Source organism: Eulemur rufifrons, chromosome 7, assembly GCF_041146395.1.
Source record: "Eulemur rufifrons isolate Redbay chromosome 7, OSU_ERuf_1, whole genome shotgun sequence".
NCBI classification, from domain to species: domain Eukaryota; kingdom Metazoa; phylum Chordata; class Mammalia; order Primates; family Lemuridae; genus Eulemur; species Eulemur rufifrons.
In genome coordinates, this window is record NC_090989.1 from 23,286,823 (window position 1) to 23,304,113 (window position 17,291).

Here is a 17,291-nt window from a genome sequence, read left to right on the forward strand (position 1 = left end):
AAATATTTCTACACAAATACATGGTTTGGCTTGTTTTAGAACATATTTATACAGATGGGTGTCAAAAAATAAAAGTCTTTATGCTTAAAACTGGTTTTTGTCTAGTGTGGAATTCTGTGTCCTATTTAAAATGTGCCCCAAATGACAAGTTTACCTCTGTGGGGAGGGATTATGGTGAAAACCATCCAGACGTCGAGTGCCTTGAGACTTCAGTGATGCAGTGTTAGTCCCAAAGCAGACACCTAAGAGTGATTTCTTTTGGCTCCCTGATTTCCTGTGACACACGTCTTCTCTAGCTACATGGAAAAGCAAATTACTTTCTTTTTCATGAGCCACTGTGTACAAGAAACTTAGTCAAAACAAAGAGTGACAACTGTGAATCCACACTGTGAATTGAATATGGAACATAAGAGTGTCACTTAAGCCAGAAAGGATGGGAACTGATGATGATTACCAATTGTAATTACCAATTGTAATCCCTGAAGATAGCTTAGCTAATAAATTAAGAGAAAAACATTAGCTGGGGAATATCATACTTCTAACAAAAATAAAAGTACTGCTCTTAAAGAGATATTAAAAAAACTGGGAGACTTTTAATTTTTCTTTGTTTACAGAGGTCTAGTCTACTTAGTCCATTAGAAATATAGTAAAAACAAAGCTTTACGTATAGTTTTTACTTTGGTGACTAGTTAATTTGGCTGAAGCTGCACAGCCAGCCAGTCATTTCCTAAAGGACACATTCCTATAACAAGTGAAAAAAAAAAATTATCGGTATGTATTCTGTAACTTACAGTTGGCAAAACATTGTCAGTGTGGAATAAATTTTGTCTCTCCGAAATTTGTATGTTGCATCCCTAACACGTAGTATGAGTATATGTGGAGATAAAGCCTATAAGAAGCTACTAAAGGCTACATGAAGTCATAGGGTGGGGCCTTAATCCCATGAGATTTTTATCCTTATAACTAGAAGGAGAGACACCATCTCTCTCTCTCTCTCATTCTCTCTCTTTCTTTCTCTCTCTTTATACCTGCACAGTAGAAAGGCCATGTGAGGACACAGCAAGAAAGTGGCCTTCTGCAAGGCAGGAAGAGAGGCCTCACCAGATACCAACTGCTGGCCTTAGATTTTTAGCCCCCAGCAGTTGAGGAAATACATTTTTGTTGTTCAATCCATCCAGTCTATGGCAGCCCAAACTAATTAATAATACATCTGTCAATTTTATTTTTATTTGACATAAGAAAACAAAGTAGTTAACTGTTATCGGTGTCCCAATTTTGGAGGTTAAAAACTTAAGCATCAGAATGTTTGATTTGTCTCAAATCACCTGGGTAGTGATTGATTTATGATTCAAGTTCTATTCTTTTCTACTTTGGAAAGCTTTACATCTTACCAACTAGTCAAGTAAATCACCATAAGTGTGAAATAGCCGTATCAAGGTGGCTCAATTACAGCAGCTTCATAGGTAAATAAAAAGAGAGTTGAGAGTAAGTTTTTCTTGAAATTAGAGAAAAAGAAACAAAAATACCAACATACAAAGTTGTAATATAGTCTGTCAATATCTTAAAAATTTGGAGGGAAGTAGTGAAAATGTGTGAAATTTTATAGTTGTATATGCTTTTATATACAATGTAATTGTATATAATTACATCTATATAATTTATTTATTTCCTCACAGATCTGGGGGTGGAAGTCTAAGATCAAGGTGCCAGCAGAGTTGTTATCTGGTGAGGCCTCTCTTCTTGGCTTGCAGAGGGCCACCTTCTTGCTGTGTCCTCACATGGCCTTTCATCTTTTCATGTGCAAAGAGAGAGAGAGAGAAAGATCTGTTATCTTCTCCTCTTCTTATAAGGATACTTGTCCTATGGGACTGAAGCCCCTTCCTATGACCTCATGTAACTTTTATTATCTTCTTATAGGGTTTATCTCCACATATAGTCATATTACAGGTTGGGGATGCAGGATATGATTTTTAGAAGGACAAAATTCAGTCCATATCAACAGTATTTTTGTGTATGCATGCGTGGACGTAGATTTAAATCTATTTATTTCAGTGTGTCTAAACATTTTAAAAACAAAATCACTGCTATGCATTTTTGAAGCAATTTACTAAAAGTGATGCACCCATTTTGACCTGTAAAAGTGTAACCTATAAAATAAATTTTCTTATCATCCTCACACTTTCTGAGAGATATTTCCATATTTATTCACAAATATAAAATATGCTTGTATTAGTTCCTGTGTCATCTGTATTCTCTTTTTAGGATACTTCTTCATTTTGTATTTCCCCACACTTGCCTACTTACTGGGGGAATACTACACTTTTAAAAGTCATGTTGGTAACATTTATATCTAATTAACCTCCATGTGCCAGAGTAACTCCTGAAAAATTATATGGATAAGTATCCTTACAGGGAATAAAATTTCTCATAACTACACCCCCACGAGTCCTATATTTGATGAAATCATTCAGTATAAGTAGAAGAGCAGTTAAGATAGAAACTGTTTAAAGAGCAGACATCCGTTACCATGGTAACCATAACCTCACCAGGCTCAATCCAGGGTTTATATGAAAGCAATAAAATTCCAACACTGATTTCTTTCCCATTTTACTTTCTTTAAAAATAAAGAAAATATCCACAAGATAAATTAATGAGAAAATATAAAATATTTTTCCTCTTTGGTTTAGCTTGCTCTGGCAAAGCCAAAATATTACAAATTATCTTAGAGGTCACACCAGCAAAACAAGTAACATCTGATGTTAATAGCTAGCCCATCTCTCTTTAATTGCATGGACTTCTTAGTGTTTGTATTCTGAAAACACCAAATTTAAGATAACAATTTAATTTCAATAATAGCATGGGAAAAGTATTAATCATGATACAGAAAAATTGTTCATTTTCCTATGCACAGAATGAGACATAAAACAAACACCACATGTACTCACCATTAAATTGGAACTAATCGTTCAACACCTATGTGCACATATGGACATAACATTCACCAGAAATCAAGCAGGTCAGGGGGAAGGCAGAGATGGGTAAAATCACACCTAACGGGCACAATGCACAGTATCTGGGGGATGGGCACAGAGCAAAAACAATTTATGTAACCAAATCATTTTTACCCCCATAATATTCTGAAATAACTTTTTTAAAAAAGAACCAACCTTGAAATAAGATATTTATTTTAAAAAATAACACTATTTTCATTGTTATGTTTCAAATTATCTGGTGCTGAGTAAATTCCAGCTTGGATTTGGAAGCATGTATTGGACAATTTTCGACAAAGCAACAACACAAAATAATGAATTTAAACATATTGTTTTAGGACATGTCTAGAACTAAGGACCTCATTTGTGAAGAATGTGAGATAATCATAAACAAAAGAAAATCAGATATAAATATTTTGAACAATTCTTATAAAATGTTTAGTATTAAGGTGCATTTGGAATACAATGTACAGTAATTCCAAATAGTACTTTTCAGTATTGTTTACCTTTCAATATGGGGAAAATAACAGAACAAGTGGGAAGTGCTTCAAATTTTTACATATCATGTTATTAGTTTTTTAACTATAGGTTTTCTTATATGAATTACAATTTCACATTATCATATACCTTTTGATTAAGACTGTGAAAAATTCATCCACCCATTTTCACACTCAGACACGTTGGTAATAGCATGCAAGTTCATGTAGTTAATCTCCGATAAATACTTTGGCATATGTTAGAAATTCTAAAAGAATAATTTATATCAGGCACAACATCTGTTTAAAAAGAAGACTTGCTAATCAAATTTCATTTACTCTTTCTATGCTCACTTTTCAGAATCGTGATAGAATGAACACTAGACTACTGCACCAACGTGCCATCTGCACTACAAAATCACATCTCGGCCAAAATTCAAACACACAACTTTCATTTTTTTATTCCCAGAAACTTTCTGGCATAAAACAATGAAGGACAGGTGGATTTAACTTATTGGAGCATTTGAAAGGAAAGGTCTTCTTTAGTATTGTTAGAGTTCTAAATGTGAATGCAGATTAGACTTTTCTTATTAAGCAAATTTAGGTGCTACACCCACAATATATTTATAGCAACCAACACACATTTCTTCATAAAATATAGAAAAATATTGAAACAGTTTCTGTCTTCCTTAACAGGTGCAAGCTCTCTGAGGACAGTAACTCTTTAAATATTTATGGCCTGTCATAGAATTTAGCATGGACTAAGCTCTCAGTAATTATTTGTCACTGGAATGCCCATGCCTGAATCATGGGACAGTAGTCTTTCCTGGAAGGAGGCCATATCAATTTATTTTTTCATCCCATGTATTTATTCTGTAGGCATATATTAGGCAGTTAATGCATTTGTACTTGCTGATGGACAAATGAGTTCTATATGTCATCCTGAAAGCAATATTCATGGTAGAAAGAAATAATTCCACAGCATCATACATTTTCTTTTTAACTGATATCTCTTGCAGTTCTTTAAAAACAAAGCATAAAAACTATTAAGCTGTCCCTTATGGAAAAATTGTGTGAAGGAAAAGTAAGTAGAATTTAGATCTCCAAGTCTCTCCATATCTTAAAATATTTGTTGATTTCAGGAGAAAGAAACAGAAAATACTTCCATGTATTAAAGGAAAAAAAATATTCAATAATCCAACACATTTGTCTTTTTATAAAAAGTGGAATTGAAATGCACAATAAATAAAGAGCTCATTAGACACAAATTATTAGATTGCCTCAGATTGCCAAAGGCCATGTAAAAGAAGGTATAAAATTGTGTTGCTCTGTAGAAACATATAATTGCTATAGGCTTCTGTCTTATTTTCCCTCTGAAGCCTCTTGACATTTAAATGGGCTGAATTTTTGCATACATATTTTTAATATCATTAGAATTAGAACTCATAAAAAGAATTTATTCACAATGGATTATTCTTTGAAGTATTTAATTAAAAAGCATTTAACAATTGGGGAAACTGTCAAAGTCATCAGAAACAATGAGAGTCTGAGAAACTCCCATAACCAAAAATTGCCAAAGGAAACATTACAACCAAATGTCAAATGGTATCCTGGATGGGATTTTGGAACAAACAAAGGACAGTAGATAAAAAGCAAGGAAATATAGATAAATTATTATATTTAATTAGTAATAATTTATCAATGTTAATTCGTCAATTATAATAAATATACCATATTAATATGAATTATGAATAATAGTGAAAACTGGATGTGGGGTACATGGGAACTCTTTGTACTACCTTCCGAATTTTTCTGTAAATATAAAGTTGTTTTAAAAAGTGAATTCTATTAAAAATTAATAGGCACATGTAAATCAGGGCACACATTTTCCTTTTCTCTTTGAGGTACAGTGTAACTCAGCCTGGCGCTGGACATGTCTTCAACTCATTCTACTGAAAAGTATCAGTATTTTATATTTTTCTTTCCTGGTTGTATACATGTTTCCCAATTCTCTGAAATTTTCATGGAATTTTTTTTTGCAGTCCTTAGTCTTTAAAAATTACTGCAACATGCTATAATTTCAAGTCATCTATCCCCCCGCAGATGGATACTTCTGTACATAATAATAGTAATAATTGGATCAAGAGTACTTAAAAAACACTAATGAAAATGAATTACAAAACTATTTAATTACAAAACTATTTCATGATAACAAAGAGCAACATGCCCTGCTACCAAATATACACACATAGACACAAATCAAATGAAACAATGTTTAAAATATTTTAAATTATGAGAAAGGACTCCATTTTTATTCAACTTGTGTAATGCAAGTTGATTTCTCCACAAGTAAAAAAAGAGTTTCAAGAAAAATTGTTATTTAAAACAATGTGAAAATCTGTGATTCAAAGGTAACATTTGAATAGTACCAGTCAGAAAAAAAAAGTTATAAGCTCAATTAGGGAGAGTCTCCTTTCAGGAGAATGGTTTGTTAGGAGAAAAAAACTATCAGCAGTGCTTTAAAAAGTTGTTTTGAAATTAAGGAGGGTCCAACCAGTAAGTCTGAGAAATAGTTTGTGTATTCCTCTTCCAAATGAGTAAACCAATGGAGTAACATGACAAAGGAGATAGGGTGATCACAAGGGAGAAACTGTAATCATCACCTGTGAAATTTATTCTGGGTAAAGTAGCAAGTATAAATAATGTTGGTGGATGGGGTATAAGTTACTATAAAAAGTTGATAGGATCAATATATTAACAATTAAATGTGATTAAATAGTGGTTGGTGAAACCACATTATGGACAGTGGACTATACAGCGAGGTGGTAATTGGAAAGAGATTACTGAAATTTTTACTTTATTTGGAAATGACCGTCCATGTTTCTGACTTAGGAGAATAAATCACATTACCGTTGATCAGAATGGTAAATATAACAGAATGAGCACATTTAGAAGAAATTGTCGGGCCGGGCGCGGTGGCTCACGCCTGTAATCCTAGCACTCTGGGAGGCCGAGGCGGGTGGATCGCTCGAGGTCAGGAGTTCGAGACCAGCCTGAGCAAGAGCGAGACCCCGTCTCTACTAAAAATAGAAAGAAATTATATGGACAGCTAAAAATATATATAGAAAAAAAATTAGCCGGGCATGGTGGCGCATGTCTGTAGTCCCAGCTACTGGGGAGGCTGAGGCAGTAGGATCGCTTAAGCCCAGGAGTTTGAGGTTGCTGTGAGCTAGGCTGATGCCACGGCGCTCACTCTAGCCCGGGCAACAGAGCAAGACTCTGTCTCAAAAAAAAAATAAAAATAAAAATAAAAAATAAAAATAAAAAAATAGAAGAAATTGTCCTTAAATAATGATGAGCTTAAAGTATTTGCATCATGGACTTCCCCTGAAGGTAGTTGAATATGAAAATATAAACGTCACTAGTTAAGTTTCAAATGAAGGCATTCATTTTTCATTTACTCTTGGCAATGTTATTTTAAGCAGAGATTAGAATGAATGCTCAGGGAGATTATGTTTTCTGAAGACTAAGGACAGAAAAACTGCGAATGTTAACAATTAATAATGTGGTAGAAGGGATGGCCCGAGAACTGGGAGAAGAAGCAGAATTAAGCAATATCACTAAAAATCACAGAGTGATGAATGTCAAAAAAAGGGAAGGATACAAAAGTATCTTGTGTCAAATTAAAAAAAAAAAAAAAGGCAAAACCAAAAGAATTCTGGTGCATAGCCATGGTTTTTGTCTTATTGGAGAAATTAAGGAACTAATTATTATCAGTGTCAATAACATGAATGGGTACCAGCTATTCTTCCTCCAGGTTCTGTCCTCAGCACTGTTGGGCAGAGCTGAAAAGTGCCATGTGAAAACATAAAGGCAAACTGACATTCAGACTACATAGACACAGCTAAAATGGAGCCTAGAGGCAAGAGACCCTAAAGGTTCCTGAGTCTGGTAGTCTCAACAAGAAGGCAATGGCTGTGCTGAATCTTAAAAGGGAAACGCATATTTAGCTGACAAAGAGGACTAAAACACAGTATTTCAGACAGAAGTAATGTGAAAATTGTAAATTGTTGTCAGTAACCATGATAAATGAATCTAACTGTGTTGTAAATATCTGATAGACTCTCACTAAAGGGGTTGGGCAAAAAAAGGAGCTGACCTAAGTAACTTTGTATAACAACATTTTGACAAAAAAATGTAATACAATAATAATGTAACATAAATACTGTATTCTAGTTTGTAAATTTGTTGCTCACAAGGGTATGGGTTGAAAATTCTGAAAGAAAGTTATATCTGTACTAGGGTTGAATAAACAAGTAAATAAATATCAGGCAATGGAAGCTAGATTTCTCACTAACAGAGATAGAAGTTACAAATAAGCAAAAGGAGGCTAGATGGAACCCTGAGATACTGGACTAGAGATGGAGTCATTGGTATGAACTCATGTATAATATATAGGTAGATGGATAGATGATAGATAGATGATAGATACATAATTAGAGATATGTAGGTATACATAGGTTAGGCTACAAACATATACTTTCTAGTTCTGTTTGCTTTTGGAAGAAGTGATACCCCAATAGATCTTTATTTCTAAATGTTACTCTCCAATAAAAAGAATCATGCCTCTTTAGAGAAAGGAATGACTGATTTTGGTGTTGGCTCAGGGAATATGGAAGGTGACCCTGAAATATCTTGTAGTATATAAACAAAAGAAGTGTTCAAAAACCAAAAGCAAGGCCACATGTCAGAGAGGCCCAGGAGCCAAGCTGAAGGATCTTCAGACAATTTGACCAACACAATAACTGATGTAGTATTGTATTAAAACCCAAAAGGTAAAATTAACAAGAATATAGTGATATAAATCATAGACAAATAAATAAATAGATAGATAAGGAAGAAGAGAGAAATCTTCCTTGCAGAATTCCGTGTAATATGTAGATACTGCTCCCCTCAGGAGATGGATTTTTATCCCTGCACCCATCCTGAGTGTGGAGTATTCTTAGTGGCTCGTGTTCAGAGCACAGAAAGGGAAAAAATAAAGACTTTACAGAGGAAAGACCTGGCAGACAATATTTCAACTAAGTTGTCAAGTTTAACATCATCAGTAATAAGTCTGTTGATATCATGTACACATCCCATCACAGGATATATCTCTGTGTGTGATGGGATAAGAAGGGCACTTCACAGGACCTTTTTCCAAGGAGGCATGATTCTTGTTATTGCATAATAGTATTTAGAAATTAAGTTCTATTGGGATGTTATTTTTTTAGATGCACACAAAACTAGGAAATATATGTTTGTAGCCTAAGACATGTATTCCCACGTATCTATAATTATCTATTCATCCATGCATCTACCCTATTTATTACAATCTTATCATAGAATGCATTTCATCATGTGATAGGATAAAAGGGCACTTAATCAAGACTAAACATAAGGGTGGGCCGTCAGGCACACCCCAATTGAGGAACATTCATCAAAATATCTGAAAAGTTCCCTTCCACGCTGTCAAGGTCGTGAAAGTCAAAGAAAGATCCATAAACTCTCACAGTTCAAAGAGATTAAGGAGACATGACAACTAAAGGTAGTGTGATCTTGGGATCTTGGAATGGAAAAAGCACATAGTGTAAAACAAATCTAAATAAAATCTGGAGTTTTATAAAAGGTAAGGTTACAATATTAATCCTTTAGAGTTTATACATAGTTAAGGAAGATGTTAATATTAGGAGAAAGTATATAAAGTGTATATAGAAACTCTGTTTTATTTTTCTCAATAATTTTATGAATATAAAAGTGTTCCAAACTAAAAACTTTACTTGAAATATGGAAGAATAATCCTTGTATCTCTTTAAAACTTACTTTCCATGCATTCCATATTCTGTATTTTATATAAAGATATGGGTGTATATTAGAGAACAAAAGATTCTTTAAAAGAGTATATCATTGAAATAAATGAATGATTTTGGCAATAACATGTAAAATTTAATTTTAGGTTCTAGGTGATTTTGCTGTTTTCCCAGGTGTTGTAGGTGCAGTCCTTGTCTCTCATCAGTATACTTTTTACTATATGTAGGTAAGCCTTTCTGTTGTTCTACATATTCAGGTGCTAATTTTTGACTTGTTTTCATTTTAAACCCAACCAGGAACTCTGTAGAATCTAGATTATATTTTGAAGACTTTTGGGTTGTCCACAGTGGTTTAGAATCCCTATTTATTTCTCATCCAGAGGAAGCTTGACATCTCTCTTTGGAAATGTGTGTCAAAATTCACCTTCACTCTTCAGTGAAAATGTACACCATCTCAAAGTGTGCCCTTTATGTGTATTAATTGACCTCAGATAAATGAGACATTAATGGTAGGATGTAAATATAATACAACACACAGAGTGTTTAGCTACTGAAAAGGTAGCAAGAATTCCGTTCAATGCTCCAGAAAAGAAGAGGTGGTCTAAAAAAAAGAAAATGAATGTCTGCAGATGCAGAACACACAAGTCCAGATTAACAGTAGTCCCAGGAGACTTCTTCACAGAGATAGACAACGCATGGTGACAGCGCTGCCAGCCTCATTTTCTTACCTGTTCAGTCAGAGCTCAGGTTTGTTAGACAGCTCAAAAAAGTCTATTCAGCAACTAGGCGAAAAGTGCAACTTTTCAGAAAATTTTAGTTTTTTTATGCTTTCTACGGATGTTATTTTGCAAGTGGCTTTAATTCAATTTAATACTCAAATCAAACAAATCCACATTCACATATTCTCTGACCATGGAGCTGCAGATGGGATTTGTATGACTATTTAAAACTTCATTTAATTTAGTTTTATCAAGCACCATTGCTTTACCTTTCAAAAAGGAAATCACCATTGCCATTTATCTTTTCTGATGATAAAGTATTTCTAGATGGATGCTTGTTGTGGTTTATATCACAGCAGTGTACTTGAAAAACAGCTCTCATCAATAAGTGTGAGTTACATTGCCCAACTGACTACATATCCATAGCAAAGCTAAAAATTCTATAGATTCCTAGTGAATAGTAATATTTCCAGAGTTATTTTTTAGTAATTATTATCTACATGCCTACCTTTTCTCTTAAGTGGAATAGAAAATTATAATAGGAACATGTGAATAATAACATACACTTTTCTTTTATTCTTCTCTAAATAGTTGTGATTTTAAGACAGATTTTGACAATTTAGAATGATATTTCCTGATGAAATAGTCAGGGAAAAAAGATAAATTTGGTAGATTACAACTCACTTTGATTATAGTTCTGAATTTCACCAAAGCATTAAATAATTAGTATTTAAAATAATTATGTTAATTTAGGTGGGGAAAAAAAAAGGCACAGCAATTAATATCTCTTCCTATGGATTTCTAAATAGCCAGCCAAGATCTTCCTGCTATTAAGGTTAGAATGAATCTTTGAATCAGATATTTTAGTTAATTGCAGAAGAATTTTTATACTTCCTGAAATATCATTAGGTATTTTTCTTAAATAATTGAATGTATCAAAATGTTTGTTTTACATTTGAAAACTTCAGATATAACTTTATGAATAGCCCAGAATCTTTGCCTAAAGTATGAAACTATGTTTTCTAATGAGTAAATATAAGCAAAATTAAAAAAATATATATTGTTTAAAACATACTCGGGTTATAAAATTATCAAAAAAAAAGCAAGACATGAAGAACAACTAATTTATATTAGTGGTTTTCTGTGGGTGATAGCACAAGGAAGATGACAGTGTAAGATATGGAAGAAACACAGAAGTCACTTCAAGAATATTAGTAATAGCTTGATTTTTTATTTTGTGCTCCATAGGTGTTACATTCTATTATACTCTTCATTACTCAGGTGTATGTTTCACATAGTTCCTTATATATTTAATATATTTTGTCAAAAACTTGTTTGGAAAAAGCCCTTGTTCACTGGATTTTCTATTCCAAATACCAGGCTATTACAACAAAGGGCTTATGACCTCCAAAACATGTGCAAATGCTTCACATGAACTCAAAGTCTTTAAGAAAATTTCCATCTTCTTTCAAACTTAGGAAAGGGAATATATTCAGAGTGTGTTTCTTCCCTTCCCATCAGGAGAGGAGCTTGATGCCACTACTGTTTTCGCTGATGCTAATGCTGTCATCTGCCTGTAGCCACTCAGACTAGGTTCTAACTCAGTCTAATGTCCCTTCAGGAAAGAAAAAATGGCAATGCAAATGCTAACTATTTAAGCCTACCAAATCCCTAGAACTAGCTACCTCTCTCTCCATGTCCCATGGGATTCTTCCACCTCAAAGTCATTTGATTCTTAGGGAATTGTTCTTTATTGATTTTTTATTCCCTTTCACTATTCTCTTATTTTCTCTGTAGCAGTTTTCCTATTAAATCTGATCTGAGTCCATTTGGATCATACCAAGGCTGGCAAAATGAATATTTGTAAGGGGAAATTATCATTTCTAAATTATCTCCTAATTAAGTTAAATAAGGAGGAATTACAGTTTATAAGTGGACCAGTCAATATTGGCATGGCATTTGTTAATCAGGAAGTATAATAGATGAATTTAAACTTGATGTTGAACTTTTATATTGCCATCGTTGCTTATTCCACATTTTCAGTGAGTATATTCATATATGCACAATTTAATTCTCATGTCATTGATAACAGTATAGCTTAGAATTAACTATACTTATCTCTTTAAGAACTATATGTGGCAGAGCCTAAATTAATTTTGCACATGTCAGATATCAGATATGAATAGAGTGAGCTGACAGTACTAATTTTCTCTTTCAGAATTTTTAAAGTTTTATTTCTATATTTTTGTTTTAAACATCTAAAAGACCCCTCCAGTTACTTAGCAGGTGTCTTAATTACCAAGGAGATACTTTTATCTTATCTTGAATTTCAAAATATTTAATGAGAATCAAAAAGAACCTGAAAAGATTGAAGGCCTCAAATATGTAACTGAATCTTCATTTCATTTTTTTTTGTTTTTTAAAATTTTCTTTTTTAAATTTTCCTTTTAATTATTATAGGTACATAATAGATGCATATCTTTATAGGGTACATGTCATGTTTTCATATACGCAAACAATGTGAATTAATCAAATCAGGGTAATTAGGGTATCCATCACCTCAGGCACTTAACATTTCTTTCTGTTAGGGACATCCCAATTCTACTCTTTTAGTTATTTTAAAGTATAGTATATGCTAACTTATTGTTGATTACAATCACTTTGTTGTGCTATCAAATATTGTTCATTTCATCTAACTCTCCAATTATACTTTTGTACCAATTAACCATCTCCACTTTACCCCGACCCTCACCCCTACTCTTCCCAGCCTCTGGTAACCATCATCTCCTCTCTGTCTCCATGAGATCAATAGTTTTTAATTTTTTAGCTGCCACATGTGAGTGAGAACACATAAGATTTGTCTTTCTGTGCTTGGTTTATTTCAATCAACATAATGTTCTCCAGTTCCATACATGTTGTTGCAAATGGCAGGATTTCCTTCCTTTTTATGGCTATATAATATTCTATTGTGTATATATACCAATTATCTTTATCCATTCATCTTTTCATGGATATTATTTGATTACATATTTGTACTATTGTAAATAGTGCTACAATATCATGAGAGTGCAGCAGATATCTTTTAGATATACTGATTTACCTTTTTTTTTTTTTTTTGGATATTTACCCAGCAGTGGGATTGCTGAATCACATGGTAGTTCTATTTCTAGTCTTTTGGGAACTTCCATACCGTTCTCCATAGTGGTTGTGTTAATTTACATTCCCACTAACAGTGTATGAATGTTGCCTTTCTCCGCATCCTCACCAGAATTTGTTGACTGTCTGTTTGATAAAAGACACATAAACTGGGGTGAAATGATATCACATGGTAGTTTTGGTTTGAATTTCTCTGATGACTAATCATGTGGAGCAGTTTTTCATATATCTGTAGGCCATCTGTATGTCTTCTTTTGAGAAATGTTTATTCAGATCCTTTGCCTATTTTTAATTGGATTATTTGATTTTTCCCTACTGAGATGTTAGAGTACCTTATATATACTAGTGATTAATCCCTTGTTAGATGGGTACTTTGCAAATATTTTTTCCCATTCTGTGGGATGTGTCTTCACTTTGTTGATTGTTTCCTTTACTATGAAGAAGCTTTTTATCTTGATGTGATTTCGTTTGTCCAATTTTGCTTTAGTTGCCTGTGTTTGGGGAGTATTATTCAAGAAGGTCTTGCCCAGACCAATGTCCTGAAACATTTCCCCAATGTTTTCTTTTAGTAGTTTCATATTTCGGGTCTTAGATTTAAGTATTTAATCCATCTTGATTTTATTTTTGTCTCCCTCCCCTCCCTCCCTTCCTCCTTTCTTTCTTTTCCTTCCTTCCTCCCTTCCTTCGTTCCTTCCTTCCTTCCTCCCTCCCTCCCTCCCTTCCTTCTTCTTTCTTTCTTTGTTTCTTTCTTTCTCTCTTTCTCTCTCTTTCTTTCTTTCTTTTCTTTTCTTTCTTTCCTCTCCCCTATAACCTACTTGATATAATTTCTATGCAATTCTGTTCAGGTGGGGATTTTGAGAACATTGAAATCTAGGTTTTTTTGAAACATAAGATGTTTGTGTAGCAATTTGAGAAAAAATATACAAAACTGAGGTTTAGAGCCAGAGAATGTTTTGAGAGTCAGGGAATTTGGATGCATACATTGAGAATATGGTCATCTGTTTAAAAGGCAAGCAAGCAACACTCTGGTATCTAAATGGATTATTATTTTCATTATTATTATCTGCATACCATAAAATCAAGGAATAGAATTTGCTGGCATTGATTCAATCACCTAAAATGTCATTTAAGAACCTGAATATTAATATATTCCCTTTCTGCTATCCTTAGGTATGTTGGCCTCATCTTTATGCTGTTGCCTCATGGATTCAGGATAGCTGCTGTAATTCTACACATCATGTTCCTACAAATCAAGCAGAACTGTGGAGCGGCAACATCAGCTACAGTGCTCTCATTTTATCAGGAAATTTAAAACTTTCCCACAAAATCCCAGCAGACTTATGATCACATATAATTAACCAATAACTCTGCCAGAGAGCTATTGATACTGAAATGCTTGCTCTCAAATGAATGTATATTAAGGTACATAATCACCTCAAATATAATTTGTGGCCTATTTTCAGTTAAAGGTTTTTGTGTGAGATGGCGTTTGTGTAGGCAAATAGCATTGATTATCATGGGACTCAAGGAAGTATTCGAGTAGGTGAAAATCAGAGGTAGAATTGAGAGGGAGGAATATTAATCAGATAGTGGGACGACTGCTTTTGCTTTGCTTCATTTTGATGGCAATCATGACTTGCTGAGAAAATGGCCTTGGAAATGAAAACTAGGGTAAGGAGGAAGTAATGTTGCTACAGTTAAATTGACACTGGTTAATAATTTAAATAATGTGGGAGAATAAAGAGGAAATGTTAAAACATACCTCTAAAGTTCGAGATTTATTGATTTGGAGCCTTCTTTATTCAATATTAAGCCATTAGGGAAAATAATACAAAAATTCTTTAAAAAATTAAAAATAAAACTTCTATATGATCTAACAATCCTTATACTGCATATATAACCAAAGTAAATAAAATCAATATATGAAATAGAAATTTGCACTTCCATGGAAGCATTATTCACAATAACCAAGATAAGGAAACAACCTAAATGTCCGTGAAAGGATAAATGAATTTTTAAAATATGGTGTATATACACTCTGGAATACTATTTAGCTTTTAAAAAAAGAAGAAGGCAGTCCTGTCATTTGCAACAGCAACATGGATGGTCTTAGAGAACATTAAAGTTGAGTGAAATGAGTCAGGCTCAGAAAGGCAAACATGCTCTCACTTATATGTGGAATGTAAAAAAAGTCAAACTCATAAATGTAAACTAGTAAACTAGTGGTTATCTGAGACTGGGAGGTGGGAGGATTGGGGAGCTGTTAGTCAAAGGATATAAAATTTTATTCAGATAAGAGAAATAAGTTCTAGTAATCTATTGTGCAACATGGTGACTATAGTCAATAACACTGAATTGTATTTTTAAAATCTCTCAGTAGATTTTAAGTGTTCTCACCATAAAAATGATAAGTATGTGAGGTAATGCATGTATTTATTAGCTGAATTGAGCTATTCTACAATGTACACATACTCCAAAACATGTTGTAAATGATAAATATATGCAAGTTTAATTTGTCGATAAAAAATAAAATATATAACAAAGTGAGAAAGTTAAAAAGGAAGAGTTTATACTATGATGATTGTGTAGTTCAGCAGACGGAATCATGAAGAGATTTACCATTTGCCTGATATATCTAGAAAAAAAAAATAGGAAGAGCTTTATGAGAAATGGTGATCATGAAGGAAGAAAAGCTTAGCTAATGAGAGTAACCCTGTCAACATACAGTCATCCTGAAATGTAGAGCGGGATCTTTGGACTACAGGAATAGGCTAGCTATCTGCCAGCTGACACCATATATAATAGAGGAAAGTGCGGCAATAGATTAAGTTCACCAATGAAAAGAATACAGAAGAAAATGTAAGAATTTAGAGAAAAAATAATATTTGACACTCTAGTTTGTAGAAGTCAGGGAAAGCAGAGAAGAAGCAAGAAGAAACAGAAACAGGGAATATAGATTGCTTATGCATTATTAGATAAAGATTTATCACACACCTGCTCTGTGACTAGCATCATGCTAGGGGTTATACATGTCACCAAATAAAATACAGTGTCCAATCTCAAGTAAATTGCCACTTACTGAAGAAAGCTAACAATTAAATTGGCAATTAGAATACACAGAGATACCATCTATAATTACAAGCATATGGTGCTACGGGTGCCCCTGAAAGGGACTCTCACTCAGATATGGAATTATTGAAGGTGAAAACATCATTGACTTGAAGAGATGATATCTTAGTTTTTAAAAAAGACATGATCAAGCCTATGAAGGTTTCAAGAGTAATGAATGCTAAGAAGTATGTGTCAGTTGATAGAAATGTCAGGAAAATGAGGAGCTAACAACACACTTGTAACTATATTTGAACCTAGGAGCTCAGTGATGTTCCTCAGGAAAGCACTTACAATTTGGCATTGGGGCAGGGAGGGTAGAATGCAAAAATTGTTAATATTAAAGAATGTTTATAGCAGCACAATTCACAATGGCAAAGATGTGGAAACAACCCAAATGCCCATCAATTCATGATTGAATTAGTAAATTATGGTATATGTATATCATGGAGTATTACTCAGCTATAAGAAATAACAGTGATACGACATCTCTTTGGTTCTCCTGGAGAGAGTTGGAACCCATTATATTAAGTGAAGTATCCCAAGAATGGAAAAACAAGCATCACATGTACTCACCAGAAAATTGGTTTCCCTGATCATCACCTAAATTCACATCTGGGAATGACACCAATCGGATATCAGACTGAGGTGGAGGGTGGGGAGAGGGGATGGGTGTATGCCTACATGATGAGTGCCTTGCGCACCGTCTGGGGAACGGACACGCCTGGATCTCTCACTTGGGGGGATAGGCGGTACATGGGCAATGTATGTAACCTGAACTTTTGTACCCCCCATAATAAGCTGAAATAAATAAAAAAAAAAAAAGAATGTAGATAGCAGGAACATTGAGACAGGAAATACAGAGTATTATTTTGAGGAGCTTGTTACTGAAGAGAGGAAAAAGATAAAGATATAAATAAACATAAACATTGAAGCTAAGAATAGTTCGTAATTTTAGGTGCAAGTGAATGTTGCTTTGGCTATTTACAATTG

General features: G+C 33.6%; 1 non-coding gene across 1 annotated transcript; it reads left to right on the forward strand.

Annotated features, from left to right (window-relative positions):
• Positions 1-15,759: 15,759 nt before the first annotated feature.
• Positions 15,760-15,827, forward strand: LOC138389018 (small nucleolar RNA SNORD77). The gene has a single exon (XR_011234462.1). It is a non-coding gene; the product is annotated as a small nucleolar RNA SNORD77 (small nucleolar RNA).
• The last annotated feature ends 1,464 nt before the right edge of the window (positions 15,828-17,291 follow it).